The sequence below is a fragment of the Solenopsis invicta genome, chromosome 1 (genome assembly GCF_016802725.1).
Source record: "Solenopsis invicta isolate M01_SB chromosome 1, UNIL_Sinv_3.0, whole genome shotgun sequence".
NCBI classification, from domain to species: domain Eukaryota; kingdom Metazoa; phylum Arthropoda; class Insecta; order Hymenoptera; family Formicidae; genus Solenopsis; species Solenopsis invicta.
This window is the reverse complement of record NC_052664.1, coordinates 2,958,033-2,980,985: the sequence shown is the minus strand read 5'-3', so window position 1 is coordinate 2,980,985 and position 22,953 is coordinate 2,958,033. Positions and strand designations below refer to the sequence as shown.

At 28.8% G+C, this 22,953-nt stretch overlaps 1 protein-coding gene across 5 annotated transcripts in view; it reads left to right on the top strand.

Moving 5' to 3' along the window:
* Positions 1-394: 394 nt before the first annotated feature.
* The window catches only part of LOC105197919 (homeobox protein 2), a 263,567-nt gene continuing 241,008 nt past the window's right edge, over positions 395-22,953 (top strand). For 4 of the 5 annotated variants that reach the window (XR_005575239.1, XR_005575240.1, XM_039451990.1 and 1 more), the window contains exon 1: positions 609-977. The gene's annotated coding sequence lies outside the window, so the exon portion shown is untranslated. Of the gene's footprint in view, positions 528-608; positions 978-22,953 lie in introns of those variants that run through there. The other variant, XM_039451994.1, reaches the window with a different exon arrangement.

The following is a 22,953-nucleotide window of genomic DNA, read 5'->3' as shown; positions in this document are numbered from 1 at the left end:
ATTTGTAAGTCTTAAATATTATTTTACACTCTATCAGGGAGGTCATACCCCTTAAATGTTGTTCACATGAAGCGTTGTTTTTATGATTTCAACAATCGAATAAATGTGTTTTCACCTGTCTTACAACGACAAAAATGCTCGGAAAATTGCTCCAGGAAAATGAGCTATTGGCAAGGTACGCCCATCTGTCTATCCATATGTAAATATCGTGCGTACTCGCACACATTTACTCTACGTTGTGTTTCACGAGAGTAGGGAGAGATCTGTTATTGATCCTTTCTCCTCGCGCACCGATTCCCTCCCTTTCTACGCGGCAATGGCAGATTGTCGTTCACCAGCTTTTCGCGGCAAGAGTTCATAGCGTAGTGAGAGCCTCTCATTTGAAGTCTTTGTCGTATATATCGACGATAGACGATTGAGGGAGACTGGAGAGATCGCAGGGAAATAACGTGGCTGCGTGGCGAACAGGGCCAAAGCATAGGGCACGGAGACAGCCGAGCACGACCGAGGTCGCGAACGTCGACCGAGTGAGTCTTTCTCTTTCTTTCTTTCTCTCTCTCTCTCTCTCTACTCAGCGCTCGGGTCCAGTAGCACTTAGCAGTACTTCAGTATGTGCACAACGGCCGGCCGGCGTGCATGGTTATTGAAGAAGTGTTGTGTTCTTGGAATCGAGTACTTTTCGCGCATCACTCTTCTGTCGTGCTTATTTTTATCGATACACGTACGGAGCAAGAGCTAAATTCGACAATCAGACGACGTCCTTGTGTCAAACGGCGCCGGGCCTTGGGGCCCGGTGACTCGTTTTCGCTCGAATTGACTACAGAAAGCATGCGATCATGGAGTTTGCAGGCTTATCCCGGGGACGAACCGGCTGCGATGTCTACACGGGCGTTACCCTCCTATAGTAGTTTGTCTCGCGTAATAATCGCCGCAAGTTATTGTACGACAAAAGTCAGTACTTCCTCGAATCAACGAAGGTATATTTTTGAGAAAAAGAAAAGGAAGCAAGAGACAAGATACAAGAGAGAGACAAAGAAAAAGAGAGAAGCACACAAAATGTCATCCTTTCGTGAGATCAAGCCATGTCAAAATAGAATTTCGAGGCAGCAGATTTAAAAATGCTGGGCAGGGAGCTTCAGTAACAAAATTAAGAAAAATACTGATTTGTCTACATCAATCGAGAAGCATTTTTAAATTCTTAATTAATACAGAGTATTTATGGATATAATTTTTTGATAATTTGCAAATTGCGCTACAATCATGTTTATGCAGGGCGTAGTTATTGGTGAGGTAGTGGGAGTTATTCGTGGACAAGGGAAAAAGGGACAAGAATATAAGAGGGAGATAGATAAATATAGAGAGGAGGAGGGAGCAATAGGAAGGACGGAAGGAGGCGAGAACAGAAAGGGAGAAAAAAGTGAGAGGAAATGGGAGAAAGAGAGAGAGAGAGAGAGAGAGAAGGAAGTAAACGAACTAGAAATTTATTATAATTGGTTTTTAATGACTTCGTAAAAAATATGTTAAAAGATGATAGGATTCCAAAGATACTCAAATATAATATAACTCAAATAAATGAGGAAGATGGAACAATCCGTTATTAAATAATTATTTCAATCAATTAATATAAAAAACGCCATTGTAAATGCTAATAGTATAAAGTTATCTTTAATGAGAATTGTTGAACATTTAAAAAATTGATGCATAATCTGTTCCACAAGAATGTATATGGCATAATTTTGTGAAAAATAACCATAGCTTTATCTTCCAAAGTCTGTCGAAAACTCTAAAGCAGGCTCTTTGGCACAGTATATATTTCATCGTTATATTGAACATTGGTGTCGTTTCAATAGACTTTTTTCAAGATAAATGCAAAATATTTAAAGCTGTATGCAGCAGTGTTTCTTGTTAGTCACTTATAATATCCTAAATTATGCACTGTAGTTGTATCTTCAATTAAAATCTTCAGGAAAAATCCACATTCAATTTGAAGCAGCTTACGATGAGGATTCAACAGATATAGTGGTTTCTGTCATGAGAATATGCAGAAAAGATTGTCGAAAGCATGGACAAAAGGCAATTATTGATAATAGAGGTAACTGGATCTATTATTAGATAATTGCGCACTAGTCTTTATGGTATATTTTCTAAAATGCGAAGAGAATTTTTATTTTTATATTTATATTTTTCAGATTATTTATATTTTTTATGCTGCCATATTCTTGTGGAACAGATTGTAGTACACTAGGAGAAATCGTGATTCGGCACAAGAAACATTGGCATTGCGTTCCACTTATATATTTACTTATATATTTACTATAAAACGGAATAGTTATTGCAATATATTTCTTTTATAATATACTGAGAGTTTTATTTAAAATAAACAAGTATTATAATAATGAAAGGTAAAAAATTTAATTCAATAGAAGATAAATAAATTTTAAGTGTTTCAAAGCTGTGTTAACATTCTTCAGTTTGAGAACACAAATCTAAATTACATATTATTTAATAGAAAAGTTTTTGTTACTATATATGTTTGGAATAATACATAACAGTAATTTGTAATAATAAAATAATTAAATGTATAAAATTAAATATTTGAAATTAAATGTGTGTAAAAATGGGACATGTGACTCATATTTAAGCTTAATTCACATGCAAGTGAGAAGTGTATGACGTTTTATTACAACTTAACTCTAACAAAATGCTTTATTATTTAATATTTCTCTATTGAATCTCACTAGTTATATTTAAAATAGTTTACATTTGTTTTTCTGTTATGCATTTTGCTTTTTGATCTTCACAAACTAATTTTAAAAGATCTACAGTGTTTACTAAGAGATATATATATTTGTGTCTTTTGTCATTTCCATTAATTTAATATAAAGGTTATCGTATAAACGTGATATGTATCAATTCACTTTGCTATAAAAGCATGGCTGGCTACAATACAGCATGTTCGTATTTTATTTATTAGAAAGAAACTACACATATAAACTGTTCTTGGCATGAAAATCATCTCTATCACAATAGTACAGTTTATCCATAATTGTGTAAAATGTCAAATACTGAAATTGTATGTGTGTGTGTGTGTGTGTGTGTGCATGTGTGTGTGTGTGTGTATACACACAGAAAAAATATGGTACACGCAACCAGAAATATTCAGTTCTAAGTAATATAGCTACATTATCCTAGTTATTTTTATATGATAGGTATGTGTATGGTTGATATGATTTATTTAGTTTGATATGTCAACTGCAATGTTGTTACACGTGATCTGGTAGTGACAATCACAACTTAGGAGGTTATTTACCTTTGATAAGCTGTCTATTTGTTGCATTAATTGTGATGCCATATTATAAAGCAACAATTTCAGAAAACGAAAGCGACTTAAGAAGTAAAGTTATCAGAATTCAGTCTAAATTGTCAAAATTTCTAGTTATATGAGTAAGTAATTTTACTCAGAATTTCTTAATTGTTCATATTATATCACAAATTGGTTTATCAAATTATATTTATCCATATATCTCTTCTACTTTAGATTGTGTCTACATATTCCACAACTTCATTATTCACAAGAAAAATTTAGGAACTTAAAAATTCCAAAGAAATCTGATACTTTGCATTACTTATATACTGTATAAAATTGTAATACATGCATTACAATTGTGAAATTGTAATGCATGTACTATAATTTTACATAGTATGGTATCAGATTTATTGAAATTTTTTCAAATTTTAAATAATAAGTTAAATGGGCTAGAGAGCTTAGCGTATATAGACATGGAGGGGGAATGATAGTACTGAAAGTGTGTCCAAGATTTGTGCGAGAGAGAAAAGTATACAATCTATGTACGTCTTCTCTGCGCATGCGTCGCTTACACCAGTTTAGACCTTTGAGGTTTGGACGCGTTCGGGAAGATACTATTAGCACTGTTTGTGTCGATCATTTATTAGATGTAAGACAAGAATAAAATGACGCAAATAGCGCTAATAGCGTCTCTATGAACGCATCCTTTCTATACTTAAGTTCCGAAACGTGCATTCCGAGGAAAATTTGACTTAAAATGTGTAGTATGTAAATATAATGTATACTATATTATATCGAGTAAAATTTTCCTTGAAGATGTTTTGGAATGTGCTTTAATATTAGAATTGCTGTGTTAAGATAGTGATATATTGACATATCAATTGGTGATAAAAGACATAAGGTTTCAAATAATTTATATTTCAGCTATAGGTTACAAAACCTATTAGAAACGACATTGTACTAGGATGTAATAATAAAGGAGTAAATAAAAATTAACACCATTATACATAAGAAAATAGTAAATAAAAATAAAGAGTAAATAAATTTATACAGGAGTAAATAAAAATTATATACCATTATACATAAGAAAATAGTTTTTATTTATGTTTAAAATGAATCAATTTTTTTGTACTCATGTCTAATATACTCTTTGTGTATTGAATTGGTAACGCACTTAGCACTTAGCCTCATGGAATAAACGCAAATTAATATAAATTGTAATTATGCTTTTAATAAGTTCTATTTTGTGATTGTTAAATATATCTTGCTGCATTATGTGTTCTGACATTGCACTCTCATTAAATACTGAATAGCAAATATTACTAAATATTTTCATAGTTAATATTTTTTTAATATTATTTCTAGTGTGAATTATATTATAGTTGGATCAAATAACTGTTTCACAACATTGTGTTATTTTTATAACGTCCTTTGATGGTAAAATTAAATTACCTCTGTTTTTACCAGTAATTAAAATTGAGTCTATGGCTTTTGCAGTAAGAAATGTTGAACAAACGTGACAAATACGCCGTAATAATTTTTTTATAACAAATTCACTAATCTATTTAACCACGTCACTGACATATGGACTAAGTGTCTATAATCTTGACAAGTAATCATGGTGAAAAATATCAGCAGATAATTGTACGTCATCTATTTTACTGAATAAGCCATCGCTTACATTACTTGTTGCTGACGACACATAAAATTTGGACATTGTTAATGAGACAATTACCCTTAGTTGCAGCTTCAATTTCATGCCTTACTAGTAATCTTTTATAACTAGTCTCAAATTGCTGTGCAGCAAAATTATTATTAAATCCTCCTTTGCTACGGAGCGTGCTAAAAAATGTTTCTAGATGATCCTGACTTAGTTTATGCGTTAATAAATATTGGAGTCCTCTTTATTGTAGAATTTCAAATCGGACATATTAATTGAGCATATAATGAATCTAAAGAAACCAACTTTCCTATTACTTTGAAGAACTGGTATATTGAAACCTTTCTCTTTTATATATAACTCTTTTATATATTTAATTATGTCAACAGCATATATTTTTAACTCGTTAAAATTTTCACTTTTTAAAGCTATATTACACTTATTTCTTTTACAAAATTGTGATCTAACATTTAATATATCAAATGCATCATTGAAAGAACAATTATAAAGCAGTCTCTTTTGGGGTATCAAATTGCGATGGAAAATATTGATTAGCAAATTCTAGATCTGTACTGACACTTGCACTGAGAGTTTGAGCAGCCAGTTTTACATTTATAGTATGATTTTTATTTAGTAGCAGCCTTTAAACCCTCACTATGAAGTTTCTGTAGGAAGACAATGTTATCCCAATAAATATTGCTTTCATTGTGACCTAAAATTAACTTATTTCCTAAACCATTTCTAACTAATTTGAGCATATGGCAAGGATCCAAGAAGCAGAATACTTTTTCTTTTGTGACAGAATGTAGGGTTTAAAGTGCACATCTAAATCAAAATTGGCATTTAAATTCGTACACATGCTAAAATTAACACTAGTTCCATCGAACGTTAACGAATGTACTATAACTCCAGTGTCATAAAGTAGTTCCAGGGACTTTTCTAACAAGCTAGCTGTCTTACTTCCACTTAAAGAATTTATTAAAAAGTAGCTTATTGGAACTTTCCAATGACTATTTAATGCCACTACCATGAAAATTAACGCGTTTGTAGCTTGTTGGAGATTATTAACATTGCTTGTAACATACAGTTATTATCTTCTAAATTGACATAACCATAATATCGGTTTTCGTTGTAATCTATTTTCCGTCGAATTGATACTTCGTCAACTACTAAATTGTACAAGATTGGAACGTCTGTATTGCGAACTTTAAATTTTAATGCATTTAGTGTTTCATTTGTAAATCCTGGCCGGCCGTCTATCACGGAATACCATTTACGTATGGTCGAGGTTTCTGGAAGATTTCGGAATGTTTTACGTACATATGCGTAAGCTTTTGGTGAATAAAAATTGAATGTTAGAGTGAATAATCTTAATTCCGCAGAATTTTTCTTAAACTTTTTTTCTGTTTTATAATATGATTTATGTCTTCTGGAATTTCTGCCTAGATGTGTAGAAAGTAATGTATTATATAAAATAAATTCAGTTTATAACAGGCACAGTTACAAATGCTAATAATGTTATGATAAAAAAAGATAATATCATGAAAAAAATCTGGATTGATATTAACACGATTGATTCATTTATATACTCAAAATATATCTTAAATGAGATTTTTACTTAAATTTAATATTTTGTTCCATTTATTGATAGGTATCTTACTAATTATCTTTACTATTTACTGATTAATTATTATTATTAAGTACTTAATATAATTACTATTATATTAATTACTTAATAGTAATAAAATAGTTATCTTAATAATCAAATAATGTATCATAATATTAATTTAAATATACATTTCAACAATACAAATATGTAATTATGCTTTCTTACATCGTAGACTTGTAAATCTTTGCAGTTTGATTTGAAAATCCAACCCTATCTATGACAGTCCGATGTAACAAGTTCTTTACTTACCCCACCATAGATACGATAAGCTTGCGATAAAAAAACTAAACAAAATTAAATTGACTCTACGACTCATTCTACATTAATTAGATTTACCTGCAAATTTGTGGCAGTCTCTTCAGATAATAAATTTTTTTCTTTTTTAATGTTTTATTAAATCTTTCATCGTTGTGATACGAGCCACTAATCTATTGCGGACTTGCTGCAAAGTTTTTATTTTTTGTCGTTGTTGTGCGATAGTCCATTTTGCTAACTGCAAAGCCCTTCTAGCTTTCCTAGATGTAGCTAAATGTGGTTCTAATTTCACTGACACACACATACACATACACACATACACACGCGCGCGCGCGCACACACACACACACACACACACACACACACACAACGAGGTTCCCGTAGACTCTTCGTGTTTCCCAATTTGAGTACAAAGTAACTTTATCTCTCACAGGTGTAGATGGTCCCACATTAATAAATTGAGATATTGACTTTGGGGAGGTATTTGACATTGTGATGACTGATTTCAGAAATCTGTAGAGCACTTTGAGTATCTATCATTGAAATATCTAGAAAGTCAATCAATTATTAAGTTATTAATTATTTCTAATTTATTGTAAGCAAATACATAAAATCAGTAATTATTCATTATTACTTGTAATTGATAATCGCAATGGATGTTTACATTCTCTTAGCATTATATTTCTGTTTGGTGCTATTATTAATTTTATTAAGAGCAGAATTTGACAGTTTAGACGTCTTTATATAAATAGATGGAACAGCATTGGATTTTAGCATGATACTTTTATTGCTTTTTTCCTCAATTCTTTATGAAAATGATTTGAACATAGTCTAGTAGCCGTACTGAGAACATGTTCATCAATTTCACAGAATGCTAGCTATTGTTTACGAAGTTCCTTTTGGGGAATCTGTTAATATAATCTGTAATTAATTGTATTATTAATAATACATACAGAGTCATCGAAAATTATCAGACCTCTTGATCATTTTGGAAACTAAGCATTTTAGAAAAAAGCATTTCAGATAAAAGTTGTAAGGTTTCAAAAGATTTATTTACTGATCTTATCAGTTTGACCTTGGATGGCGTTGCCAAGGTCATTTCGAAATTACATTAATTTTTTTAAATGGAATACCCTATTTCTGATTCCAGAATCTAATAACTGGTATCAAAAGCTTTCTAAAATCCTACAAGAAAGTTTATTTTTGTTGAGTATTTTTCGAGTTGTGAGGCTTGGAAGTTACAGTGTACTGTAACTTTCAAGTGTCATAACTCGGAAGATACTTAACGAAAATAAACTTATTTATAGTGTTTTGAAAAGTTATCGAAATCGACTATAAGAAAATGCAATAAAAGATATAACATTAGAGTATCGATAGTTTCCTAATTAAAGGGTATCGGTACTACCCTAACATTCTATATTTTTTATTGCATTTTCTCGTAGTCGATTTCGAAAACTTTTCAAAACACTATAAATAAGTTTATTTTTGTTAAGTACTTTCCGAGTTATAACGCTTGAAAGTTACAGTACATTGTAGCTTTTAAGCCCCACAACTCGGAAAATACTTAACGAAAATAAACTTTCTTGTAGAGTTTTGGAAAGCTCTTGACACCAGCTATTAGATTCTAAAATAAAAAAATAGGGTGTTTTATTTAAAAAAGTTAATGTGACTTTGATATGACTTTGCCGACGCCATCCAAGGTCAAACTGATAAAATTAGTAAGTAGATCTTTTAAAATCCTACAACTTTTATCTGAAACACTTTTTTCTAAAATGCTTAGTTTTCAAAATAATCAAGGGGTTCGATACTTTTTGATGACCTTGTATATGAAATATTTTATAATATATATAAAATATTGCATTGTATTTATAAAATTTTATTAAACCGGCACAAAATTTAGCCTACATTTTACCATATTTTACGTTTAATGTAATAGGTACAAATAATATACGTATATTTACTTGCGCATGATAGAAAATCGATTTCTTGCGATTGCCGCATAAAACACAATATACATCTGTCCTGTTTGTATGCATTTTTATCACCAATTTTAATATATTGAAATAAAAAAATATATAAATAGTATATTGAACCAACAAAGAGTAGAAAGTGTCGAACAGTGTCAAACTTGTAGTGCAAACGCAATGAAGTCGACACTTTAGAAGAAGAAGCGGCAACACATGCGCAGAGAGGACGAATATAGCTTGTATATCTTTCTTATACAAATAGGACACATGTCCTATGGAAAACAATGGAATTCCTCCACCATGTCTATATACTCAAAGCTAGAAAACCGTAATAATTGGTGATAAATAAATGTGTAAAAACAACAAAAACTATATTTACATTCGTATTAAATAAAATGTATTATATAAAACATACAGTTCGATCTGTTTACTAACGGTTTTCTTCTTATAATCGGACTTGTGTGTGACTTACAATATCATTATATCGTATTTATTATTACAATTTAGCGAGCTTTACATTACGAAGAGGTTTGAACTATTAACTATTAACTTTAAACTGAATTGTAGTAATAGATACGATGTGGCTACATAAGTCACGCACAAGTCTAATTATAAAAACATTGAAGAAGATTGTTAGTAAAAAAATCGTATGTTTTCATATATATAATACAATTTATTTAATACAAATGTAGCTAGTTTTTGATATTGTTTTTACACATTTGTTTAACACCAACAATCGTCACGGTTCTCTAGCCCATTTAATTTATTTGAATATTTTAAATCAAGTTTTGCATATATTATTTTTTTCGAATTTTTTTATTAAAAATATTAAAACATCTGTTTATTATAACTATAATAGAAATTGTAACTATTTTTATAGTTGTACTTGCAATGACCTACGAACTATAACAATCATTTGTCTTCATACTATATCTACATAATTTATCTGAAGTAACTAAATGATGCAGTTGCCATTAAAACATTTATAATTAAATATTTAAGAAACAGTCTGATAATTGCAACTAGATATCGTCATTGTTCTAATACAAATCATTCAACCATTGTACTACGGTTCAAGCAACCACATGAAAAGTTTTTCCATATTCCATATATTTAATCTGGTTGTCCATCAAATTTTTGTGTAAGTCAACCACTGCTTTTTTCGTGTACATGCACACACGCGCACATACACGCATACGCGCACACACACGCACGCACACACACGCGCGCGCGCGCGCGCACACACACGCACGCACGCACGCACACACGTGTGTGTAATGTATGTGTATATAAATATTTAGAGGAGAAGTTGATATTATGTGCCATGTTAGTACTATAGTCATTCGTATTATCTCCGTTATTAGATGACAAATTTTAGTAATTATAGAATTACTTATTTAATAGCTTGTCATTATGTAGGTGCGTAAATATATAACACAAGATGTTTATTTTAAGGTTTTTTAAATTTCGAGCGTTTTGAAATTTTTTCGAATTATATTTTAACATTATTACACATATTTCCTTTTCCTTTTTTAATTTGTGCGTATTATCACACGAATGTATATACACTTGTGCTTTTTTGTTATTTAACGTTTTATTCGGCTATATACATTTTAATTATGTAAAATTAAACAATAGCGTAACATTTCATTAATGACATCCTTTAAGATTGCTGGTAATTACTATTTTTGAGATTTTCATATCCAAGTAATTTTTGGTAAATTGATTGTCACTACTTCTAACTTATAATTTACGTTAGATTTTTAGTATTGAGCAGGAAGAGATTATGAGCAGGAATGTATGCAATTTGCAATATTTTATTTTTTTTATAATTTATAGCAATATTTTTTATTGCATTATGTTGAGTTGTTACATAAGTTTATTCGGTTTTTTATTCATTGTACTGTTTCAATGAAAAAAAAAAAAAAAGATAAAACAACCAAACTTATGTAACAATTCATTACTATATTATATTTTGTGATGCTAAGATAGCAACGTATTTTAAAAGAAAAACAAAGAAAGACATCGGATGCAAAGTGCAAAAGTGCAACTAGCAATTGACAGTGTAAGAACAAAAATTAAGTTACAGAAAAGCAGCACATTGTTTGAAGTTTTCAGAAGTACTTTTCGGAGATTAGTTGCAAAAGATTTTCAATCAGAAAAAAAGTGTAAATATGAGATTAGCATGAAAGCTAATGATGCCTCTAGAAATGAAAGTATGTAATAATTAGTAAGTTATTTACTGGTAATGAAAAACCGATTAAAATTATATAATTTTATAAGAAAATACTGTGTTTTTTTTACACCAATTTAACCCAATTTTTATGTTTTATTTTTTGATGAGTTATATTACCACTTCTGTTTCTCTTTGATTCATTATGCAATGTCTCTATATTTTTATAAATAATGTTCAATATATAAATATTTCATAATTTTGAGTCTAAAATCTATTAAACAACACTTTGATGAATACAATCGTTAAATTTCAATATAATTCTATATTAAAATTAAAATTCTATTTTATATTATAAAATATGGATTATTATCAAAGTTATTGTATAAAATGTAATCAGGTGGCCATAATACACCACCTTCTCCTGCGTGTGCGTGCATGCGTGTGCGTGTGTACATGTGGTTATATGCTATCATGTGACATATTTTCACAATTTTAATTCGATTGTTACACACGCGCATGCACACACACACGCGCGCGCGCACTGTACATTATATATTGTAACTTATCATTTTTTATTACATACGCTTGCGTGTATATTTATGTGTACATACACAGTTAACATAAACACTTTCTATGAACGTTCCATAAATGTCTGTTGAAAATATGAGAATATCCTAGAAATATATTGGAGGTTATTTTATAAATCTACATAAAATGTAGAAATAAAATCAATTTAATCAAATTTCAGAAAAGTTCGAATATTTTTTTATCTTCAAGAATGTTCAGAGAAAATGTTTATAATATAAATTAGATTTATATAAACTATTTCAGAACTAAATTATTCTTAAATTCTAAATATTTGTGCAAATACATGTGTTGATAGAAAGAAGATAAAAAAATGAGAGCATCAAAATATGTTTTATTATGTAAATTTTATCACCTCTCTCTTTTTTCCCTCCTCTTCTCCTTCTCCTTCTCCTCCTCCTCTCTCTCTCTCTCTCTCTCTCTCTCTCTCTCGTTCTTTTTCTCTCTTTCTCTCTCTCTCAAGTCTGGAAGATCATGGTCTCCATGCTCATACATGCTCCATGGATACTGTTTTAGCAAAAGTACTCAGTGGTTTGCCATTGCCTTCCATGCGAAACGTAGCGGAAAGTCTGATATGTTCTGAATAGATTTTAACCTGGATCTTTAGCAACTCTCACTCCATGATTACCGCATTTTATCATATAACAATAATAATTATATATAATAAAAATATAATTCTGATATAGAGAATTACAATTTATATATTAATTTAATTCAATTTATAAAATACATATTGCAGAGGAGAAGGTGTTATGGCTCTAATGTGGACATTATGGCTACCCTTATCACGTCCGTTATTAGGTGACAAATTCTAACAATTACTCATGCAGTTATTCTTTTAATATTTTATCGTTTTTTTTTTAGTAATGCTAATATGCCAATACACAATAGCTGACAATTGTTATAAGTCATTTTTAGTTTTGAGCACTTCTAAACTTTTTCAAGGTAAAATAGAGAACTTACTTGACCGATAATGTAAAAACTCAATATACAAAGTGTCTTAAAGGTCATAGTTAGATCTTACAATTAGTGCCGATATTTATTCGTGTGATTTTATAATGTTAGAAATTTTTTAATGAATTTTAAATAACATAAAGGAAGAAGTGGTTATGCACGAAATTAAAAATAATAAATGATATAATTGAAAAGTAAGATACAACAGTCTTAAATGTGATGAACGTGTGTATTAAATTTAATGAACATAATATTATAAGAATTAATTTACGCGTTAATGAATGTAATAAACGTGTAACTGAAAAGTAATGCACAACCAAAATAACTTATTTTTTTTTAACAGATATTTTTATTTTTATAATTTTATCTATATTCATTGTTTTGCATATATCCTATTTCGTTAATTACAATTACGCATTATTAAAAAATAATTTTGAAAATGCATCGGCGGGATTCGAACTTAAGATTTCGGAACGGTAACCTAATACGCTGACATTGAGCTAATCACACGTTTGTAATATCGTTAATAAAAGTTTAGATTTGAAGTAAAGCTGAACAGAAGAGTTGAACAGTAAAAAACTTACGCATCGAGTACCACGCCAATACCAACCCTTTGATTCTTTAGCTATGAAAATTTTATTTATCCTTAGATATTTCTTATTTTTTATGAGTATACAGATTTGGCTGTTATGTCATATTTTTCAAAATATTTTAAATTTGAAACTAATATTTTTTTTTCTTTATATTTTAATCTTAGTTAATGAAACTTTAATATTTTATGTCTTAAAATAATACAATAAATTGTACTCTCTTAAATCATAATATACTACTGTGTCTAAATGAAAAGGTGACTTTTTAATTTAAATTTCGCTGGTTTATCGATTTGAGCAAATAATTTTTTTGTAGGATGGTAATACTGTCTTTGATATCTGTGCCAAACTTCCTGTCAATATCTTGAGTTAACAAGTGACGCTCGATTTTGTGAACAACAAAAAGTGAATGCTTTGATTTTTACAATATCTAATTTTTTTGAACAAAGAAGTAAGATTAAATTTTATCTACGGAATGAAATTTCTGCTGCAGAAAAGTTAAGGATGTTGCAGAAACATGACTGCTTTATAGTCCGAAATCATTTCTTTACAGACATATATTAATACGACACTCTTTTTCAAAGAAGTTCAGTGTTTTTGGAACCAATCGAGATTTTACGTGTCTGAGGCCCAAAATATCTTTTAAAATGGTGTTGATTGATTCTTTTAAAATGCTAACAGTATCAGCAAGGTCTCTAATTGTCAATCGACGATTTTTGAGCAGCAAATCTTTGATTTCCTTGACGTGTTGTTCATCAGTTGATGTTTTTTCTCGTCCGGGAGCTCTTTGTCATTAACGCTTTCTCTGCCTTCTTGGAACTGTTTGTATCACTTGTAAACATTTTTTTCGCCATAGCCTGGTTACCTTCTGCAGCATCCTTAACGTTTCTGCAGCAAAAATTACATTCCGTAGACAAAATTTAATTGTATTTTTTTGTTCAAGAAAATCAGACATTGTAAAAATCGAAACAATTACTTTTTGTTGTTCACAAAATTGAGCGTCACTTGTTAACTAATGAAGATATTGACATAAAATTTGGCACAGATATCAAAAGCAGTACAACCAACTAAAAAAAAAAAAAAATATTTGCTCAAATCTATAAACCTACGAAGTTTAAATTGAAAAGTCACCTTTTCATTTGGACACAGTTGATCATTAACTCCCATGTTACAAACCTGAGACAACGTTTAGCGTAAATATTCATCGTAATGGAATTACTTTTTAAATTAAAAATGTATTAAATTTTAATGAATATACTTTTTAAATTACTAGAAACTTAAATTTTATTAACATAAACATTAATAATTATTTCAATTATGATTAATTGAAATGTCATTTATATCCTTAAATAAAAAATATATTAAATTTCAATACATTAAATTTTCAAGTTACAAACTTAAATCTCATTAACATGTACATTAATAATTTTTTCAGTTAAAGAAAATTTCAATTTTATTCACCAGTATACATTAAAAGTTAATGAAATTTAAGAACATTTCTAACAATGTACTTTTCAAATTCTCTAAACTGCGTGCCGAATAAGTTTTTGGTGATAACAGCTTTCAGTTGAATAAGAATTAATAATATCACATTTATTAAATTAAAAATTAAATTAACACTTATTCGATATCGTAATTTTTTGTTCCTCAATAGTCATGATGGGGCCACCCTTTTACACTTCTATTAAAGGGTACACCGTAATGAGATGGATTTCAACAATAATTTTACTAAGTTTCAACCTTCTAGTGTATGATTAAAACGTGAAATAGTAATAATACTTGTGAAACTATATAATTTTGGCAAATATGTGAACAAAGTTATGACAAATGTAGAGTATTTTTTGAAAAATTATAACTTTTTTAATCCTTAAACACGTAAGTGGGTCTGAGAGACCCCATATGAAGTTTCGAACGCTTCTTGTGTGAAGACGCAATGAGATAGGAGATTCGAACCAAGACGTAAAAAAAGTTTAAAATCTCTTTCGATTGATATGGTTGATCAACATTTTTGGTCAACTAGAATTTGAACGGCACGGCAGCAAAATTTTGTTATGGTCAATGCGACCCTTATAGTGTGTAAGTGAAACATTTTTTGTATTTTATATACAAAAAGCTGGACAAAATACGTTCGAACAGGTCGGTTCGCTGATGTTACTCGCATATACTCTATCTAAAGTTGGAATACTATAAAATGCTGTAGAAAGGGGAATTTTTCCAAAATATATCATGAAATACATCAATTTTCTATTTTAGACACGATTTAATCAAAATTTCTCATATTCGCCTTGTTACATAAGTACATTTTTTAATAGAAATGACAATGATATAATGTTTTTTTTTTGAAAGTATGAATCTTTAGCTTTAAAACGCTGTATTGTAAAGTCCTTAAAAGTTTTTTGTTGCGAAGATATGATTTTTTGAAGGAAAAGTGGATTTTTTACCAATTTCTCATTTTTGTTTAATGGTTTTGCCTTTAGAACTTCACAATAAATTATTTTTTCGGCAATGCCGATTGTGCAGTCACACTCCTGAGATTTTAAACTTTCATTTAAAAAAAAAATTCTATAAAAATATTGATTGTAATCAAAATTATAGTTTCTCAAAGTTGAAAAAGTCTCCCAGATCCGAAAATGTGTTTCCGTATTTTACAGGATCGGTGTATTTAAGAGTTAAAAATCATCGTAGAGAACTTATTAAAAGAAATAGGTTAAAGTTAAAGGATCATATTTTTATTTAAAAAAATGTTTTATTGGTCTGGATTTATAATTTAAATCTGCAACATACATAATGCTTATTTTTATGATCTAAAATTAGTGGATAATATGGAATTTTCAATAAATATAGTTTTTGTTCTGTAAGTTTAATGAATTTTAATATGATTTTAGTGTTTAAAAGTGAAATTACATCTATATATTTATATATTTTTTAAAACTATATGTACATATGATGCGACATTTCTATAATAACATAAAAAACAAATACTTTTATTAATAAAAAATAAAAAATTATATATTTTATTTTATCAATGTCATGCAAATATATTGATAAAATAAAATATAAGAAATATAAAAATTATTTTTAATTTTAGTACTTTTACCAGCCAAGCTGAGATTAGTGCGCCGTGAATTTTTCACACCGACCTAACTATTGAAATAACAGTCGTTAAAAAGTGTTACTTTTTTAGGCAGGATATATATGCGTGCAGCATGTACTATACCGGTATCAGCAACGCGAGAAATTTTGCTCTGACAGGAGTGATCCCTCGGTGGCTAGTATTCAGAGTTAATAATAAATCACTAACATCTGAATGTGAGAACGCTCTCTTCTCTTAATATTAGCACTATAATCTAGCTGTGATCGTTAATGCTCTTCGTTTTATATAGTGTTTTTCAAGGTACATTTTAGCACTTAATTACATTCTATTTTTTTAACTTATTGTTTTCAAACTTGAGCATATTATTATACGGCTGTATATACACTTGAGTTTTTCTGTTATTTAACTTTTATTCGGCTATACACATTTCACGTTATGCAAAATTAAACAATAATATTCTGTTAATATAGTATTATAAGCGAAATTTTCATATCAAAATATTTATTCAATGAATCGATTGTTACTCTAAAAAACGATATTTAGAAACATTTGAGGTATTTTATGCTTGTTATGTAATGTTAAACAAGATAAAATATTTTTAATGATATTTCTAAAGTTTTGAATGCAGGAAATATATATATATATATATATATATATATTTGCCTATGATCAATAATATATGTAATAATAAAAACTTGTATAGATAATTTAAATTTTTATCTAAATATATTATTTCTTTATTACAGTACATTACAATATTATATTATGTATGTACTATTAATGTAGGAAGTGGCGAAATCTGAGATACTTGATCTACTATTTTCTAGAAAACCATTTTAAAAAACTTGAGCTATGGTTAGGAGAAACTTGATTCAGGAGGATTACATTTTTGCTATTTCTTTAACTTATGCAATTAAAGATATTGAGTAATATAATCTATCTGTATTAAAATTTTTTATAAAATTAAACAAGTTACAATAAAATTAAACATAATTTAAATATTAAACATTCGGTGACGTCACGCAAACACATAAAAAAAATCGACGAGCTATGCGTGAACTGTGTCGTGTGATGAATATCGCTGTTCAAATGTCGTAGACTACTCAAGTAAGAGTACGCAACAGAGCGTGAAATAAGGCAAACGGAAAACGTGTCGAAAAATGCGCTAATCACAAAAAAATTGTAGTGATCAATATTTATACGCATACGTACCTATTGATTGTTGATCGTGTAAATCAAAACAGACAGAGAATAAGAAACAGAAGGAAAACAGACGAAGAGAGAGGTGAATATACACTTTTTAATGGAAAAGATAAAAAATACCGTCTTTTATCTTGACAGCTATTGGCACATAAATTCACCAAATGATTTAAACATAAAGAAACGCAATTAGCTTCGAAATGTTAAAGATGCATTTATATCCTTTGCAGAGCAAAATAAATTTTATTGTAAAAATTATCTCATGATAGTACCGAGTGTACGCTTAATCGATTTAGACCAGATTGCACTACAAATGTATGTATTTGTCTTTATCTTTCTTTCTAAATAAAGCCATACACATTTTAGTTTCGCTTAAAGCCAAAATAACTTTGGCGCGCGTGCGTGCGTGCGTGCGGGCATGCGCGCGTGCTGTGTGCGTGTACGCGCGCGCGCGCGCGTGTGTGTGTGTGTGTGTGTGTGTGTGTGTGTGCGCGCGCGCATCCAAAGACATACAAATGTATGCAATAAAAGTTTAATGAAAACAAAAAGGAAGCAAAAATAGTTTTTTTACATAGAATTCTATGAAAAAGAACTTAGAAAGTAAAAAACGTATGGTTTCAAGTGTATGCATTAAAAAAAATCTTTATTCATTCAAAATTTATTCACATCTTTATTTATTTATATAGTTAACTAAAAATGAATATGGTATCATTACAATTAGCCAAGCATATTCTTGCAGAAAAAGACTTCGAAAAGTTCCATAAAAACTTAATAAAAAATTATTTGTGTAAAAATAAATAAGTAATCAGTGCAATTACTTAAAAATTATATGCATTAAAAGTTTAATGCATTATTGCATTTAAAAGTATATGTAACAAAAGTTTGACATTATTGTCTTTCATTGTTTTTCATTCTAATTATAAGTTGCATAAAATGGATATAAAAATGGAAAAATAATTAACAGAATATATCAGTGCGGCTTACCCGTGTCGCATTAAAACGCAATGGCTCATCAATGTTTTACAATAGAGAAATTATTTAAGAATTAATGAAAATAGTGATATATATATATATATATATATATATATATATATAAACTGTAGACATGTACATACAAAAGCATCTTATTAAGGGGAGAAGATTATGTAAATATCAATTTTTTTATTGCATATACAGATTGCGCTATCTCAATCTGGTCGATGGAAGTATTGAATAACTTCGAGAATTTTTAACAGATTTTACAAAGTCGTATTTTTTTATTAAATTTGATTTATTACAATTTATTTTAATTAGTTTCCAAAAATAATATCGATCAAATGTCCGCCTTTATTACTGAGACAAAAACAAGCTCTTTTATCGGCATTTTCCATCACATTTGCCAGCCTCTCAGGCGATATCACTGTGATTTCGGCTCAAATGTTGTTTTTAAGTTCATCTATAGTTTTAAGTTCATCTTCGGTTTGCTGGCAGAGACTTTACTTTTCAAGAATCCCCAAAAGAAAAAGTCCGGTGCAGTCAAATCCGGCGATCTTGGTGGCCAATTAATATTAACTTCTTTTAACACCATACGTTCCCAGGACGTGCCGAAAAAAGAGCTCGTTTTTATCTCATTGTCAGTAATAAAGGCGGATATTTGATCGATGTTGTTTTTGGAAACTAATTAAAATAAATTGTAGTGAATCAAATTTAATAAAAAAATACGTCTTTGTGAAATCTGTTGAAAATTCTCTAAGTTATTCAATACTTTCATTGAACAGATTGAGATGGCGCATCCTGTATATGTACTAAAACATTTCAAGAATTCAAATTTTAAGTTCTCATATTGGAGATCGACATATTAACAATCCTACAGACAAGTTTATACGTAGGCCTCCAATAGATAGTCACGCAGTTCAAACTTTACACGCGTTTTTCTCGAAACTACGTCTTTCAAAACGGCGTGCAATATAACTCAAAAAATATTTTATCAATATAGCTAAAACGGTGCATGTTTATTTTTCACTAAATTCTTCACCGAAAGTACCTGTAAAACTTGCAAGAATAATTATCCAAATTATTTTTTTCACATAATAAAAATGAAAATTTTATGTGAAAATTCAACACTTTTCAAAACTGCGTAAAATTTTTATTTTAGTACTTTCTACTATCGGATTTAGGTTTTTCCGGTATGCAATTTTATCAAAAAGACAGATTCGTTTGATTTTTTATTTCGGGATGAGATAAAAAGTACTACATTGCACGCCATTTGATCCTCTCGAAAACCAGGACTTAGAGAGCGAGCGCCATTACGCCGTCATATTTGAACTAATTTGGTTAAAAAAATTTTTTTCTACATCTACTAATTATAAGAAATATGTAAGAAAAGTTATGGACAGTTCATTAAAAGTCTTGTGCCGTAAAAAATTTATGAAAATTAGCTTTTTTGGCTGATTACATGACCTTTCCCCCTTAAAGTTAAAACTAAAAAGTTAAAACTTATTAAAATAAATAAAAAAAAGGTATTAGTACCCAGTCGACACAGTTATATGTTTACTATATAATAGTTATTTATTTCAATATCTCGTTTTATATAACGTGAAAGTTGCTGCAATATTGTAGCTATATTATAATTTTGCCCTTTTTCGTAAGTAACAGTAACGACATATTTATGTTGAAATAAATCACCATAGATCATAGCCCATACAGCACATTAATATTGTATCAACGTCTCATACAATATTTAATCACAATATTAATGAGACATTGCAGCAATGTCTAATGTCCCTTGAATCAATGGTAAAATTTCTCTGAAATGTAAATATTAATATGGTTACACCACATAATTTCAATGCAAAACTATGTTTTTGTAGCATTTTATATTTTTCGCAAAAAAGAAATTTCAGGAATATTCTCTTGAAAATACCAAGTGGTCACTCAATTACCAAGTCGTGACCACGGTAGACGTTGCTTGACTTCTGCGACTGCTGCGAACTGGAACCCTCGTGATGATCTGTGAACACTTTATACTAATACGTATATAACTGATAGATTAGGTGAATAAATGTAGAAAACATGAAACATGTATAATTAAAGCATAATATTTATATAAACATATATATATATATATATATATATATATATATATATATATATAATTTTTTTACTAATTATTACAAATGCGGAATAGCATTTGGAATAATTTTTTTGTTATTTGTGTAAATAAGAATACAATTAGAAACAAGTCTATATGACACAATAATTAAATTAAAAATTAAAAAATTTTTTTGAACATTGAAAAAGCATTTAAAAAATATTGTTTAAACATTAAGATGTAGATCAAGATTTTTTTGTCCACAGACTTATTTCGTATATTAATAATAATTTGTTCAATATTGCTTTAACGTTACAGCAACATTAATATTTAATGTAGAAAAAAAAACAGTAAATTTTCAGAATACCTTACCTCACCTCCGATTTTGACGAAATTAGGCTTATTCAATGCGTTTTTGCTCAAAATGAACGAATCTGGCAGAAAAAGTGTCGCTCTGTCTTGCGAACCGAGATATCAATCGTTAAAGTTGGCAATTGTATAAGTTAGAAAACCTATCATCACAATATAAAATGTTTATATAGTCACAATAATTAAATTCTATATAATAATAATATTATCATGTAACTAATTAATTATATTGATTTTATATTGCTACAATATCATGTTGCAATATTGATTATGTATTGGAGCATTACATCCTTGTTATGTTAATACAATTGCACATTTATATTATATAGAAAGAATTATGAAACATTTGTTATATAAACTGTTACTCCCAAATTATATAGTAGTTACAAATTGTGTTGACTGGGTAATAACTTAGCAATAATAATGATAATTTTTAAATAAGTTTAATTTTACATTTAATTTTTGAATAAATTTTTATAATTTTCAAAAGTTTTCTTTTATAAGAATGTATTTGGTTAATTGTATTTATTTCATCTTTGTTTTTAAAAAGTTAATCTTTGAATAAATAAAGGTTTCTCATTTTTATTGCATATACTTTTAAAGGTGTTTATGTACTTGGCGTATTTTTTTTACTTTGTTCTTTAAATAAGTTTTTTAAATAAGTTATATTTATTTTGATAATATTTACCAAAATCATTACAGATTAAGGCTTCTGAATAGCTGCCCGAAAACTCTTCGTTGACGGCGGTGACGTAACATTGTGGAAAGAATTAGATTTAGTAGTCATGAAAAGTGACGTGTGACGCTAAAATTTTGTCTTGCATGCCATTTTGTTATTGTGTGTTTTATTGTGAAAATGTGACTTGTCTCGTACTTAACAAATTCGTAAAGATGGACCGCAAGTAAATTTACTTTTGAATTTTATACGTAAGAACATATTTTTCACTTTTTTCAGCAGTTGTCCGTGTGTTTTCCTGTTTGAATAGGCTTCACTTCACGTGTCATTTACAACTATTTACTGACTATCAGAGAGGCAACAGAGAGTTTAAACATATTTTTACAAGTATTTTAATGCGATCTTATCATTCTGTTTTATCCAAATTCTTTTTATTAACAAATGGCATGCAAGAAATTTCAACGTGTCATTTCCCAGTTATGACATCACGATTTCAATATGATCGTACCGACTACTTAAGTAGAAGTAATATTACATTCATAACTACTTTAGATGTCTTAATTTAATTTAAATATTTGCAAAAAATTGTTAAATTCTGTAACTTTTATGAACATAATTAATCTAATTAATCATTTATTAATAAGATTTGCGTAGCCAAATTACAATTTTAATCAAATTATAAACTTTTAGGAATTTTAATTAATTAAAAAATATTATGTTAATAAAATAATGCAAAAATAATTATAATAGATGAATAAGTATAAAGTGTCTAAAATCAACTTACAAGGAAAGGGACAGAAGTGTCCCTCTCCGATTTTAACGAGCTTTTAATATGTTATACGACAGATAAAAATAAGGAACACATTTTTTTATACGTGCTCAATTTCACTTTTAGGGGGTGAAACACCTCTTTGAAGAAAATCGGTTTTCTACTTTTGAAATGTATATCGTCAAAACTATAAGAAATAGAGAAAAATGTTCTAATTGAGAGTTAAATAGCTTAAAAAGTACTTTATATCAGTAATAAAAATTTTTTAAAAATCTTTTTGTACTTTCACCCACCACCTATCCATTTTTTTCAATATTTTTATTTCTTTTTATAAGCAAATAAAGCTTATCTTATTACAAATTTAATGTGTATGATAAATAATAAATATGATATCATTCAAAATCTGTTGGAAAAATTTTTAATGGTTTGTCTTTCGAAACTATAAATTAAAAGAAATCGTTTTTTGATGAGTACGTTTTCTTCTTTTCTGAATATTTTAAATATATTTAATTTCTCGATTTTTGCACCTATTTATTGTTTTTTTTACCTTCTAGCGTATTGATTTAAAAAATTGTTCAAATTCTATGCATTACATACAAAGATATATGCAAT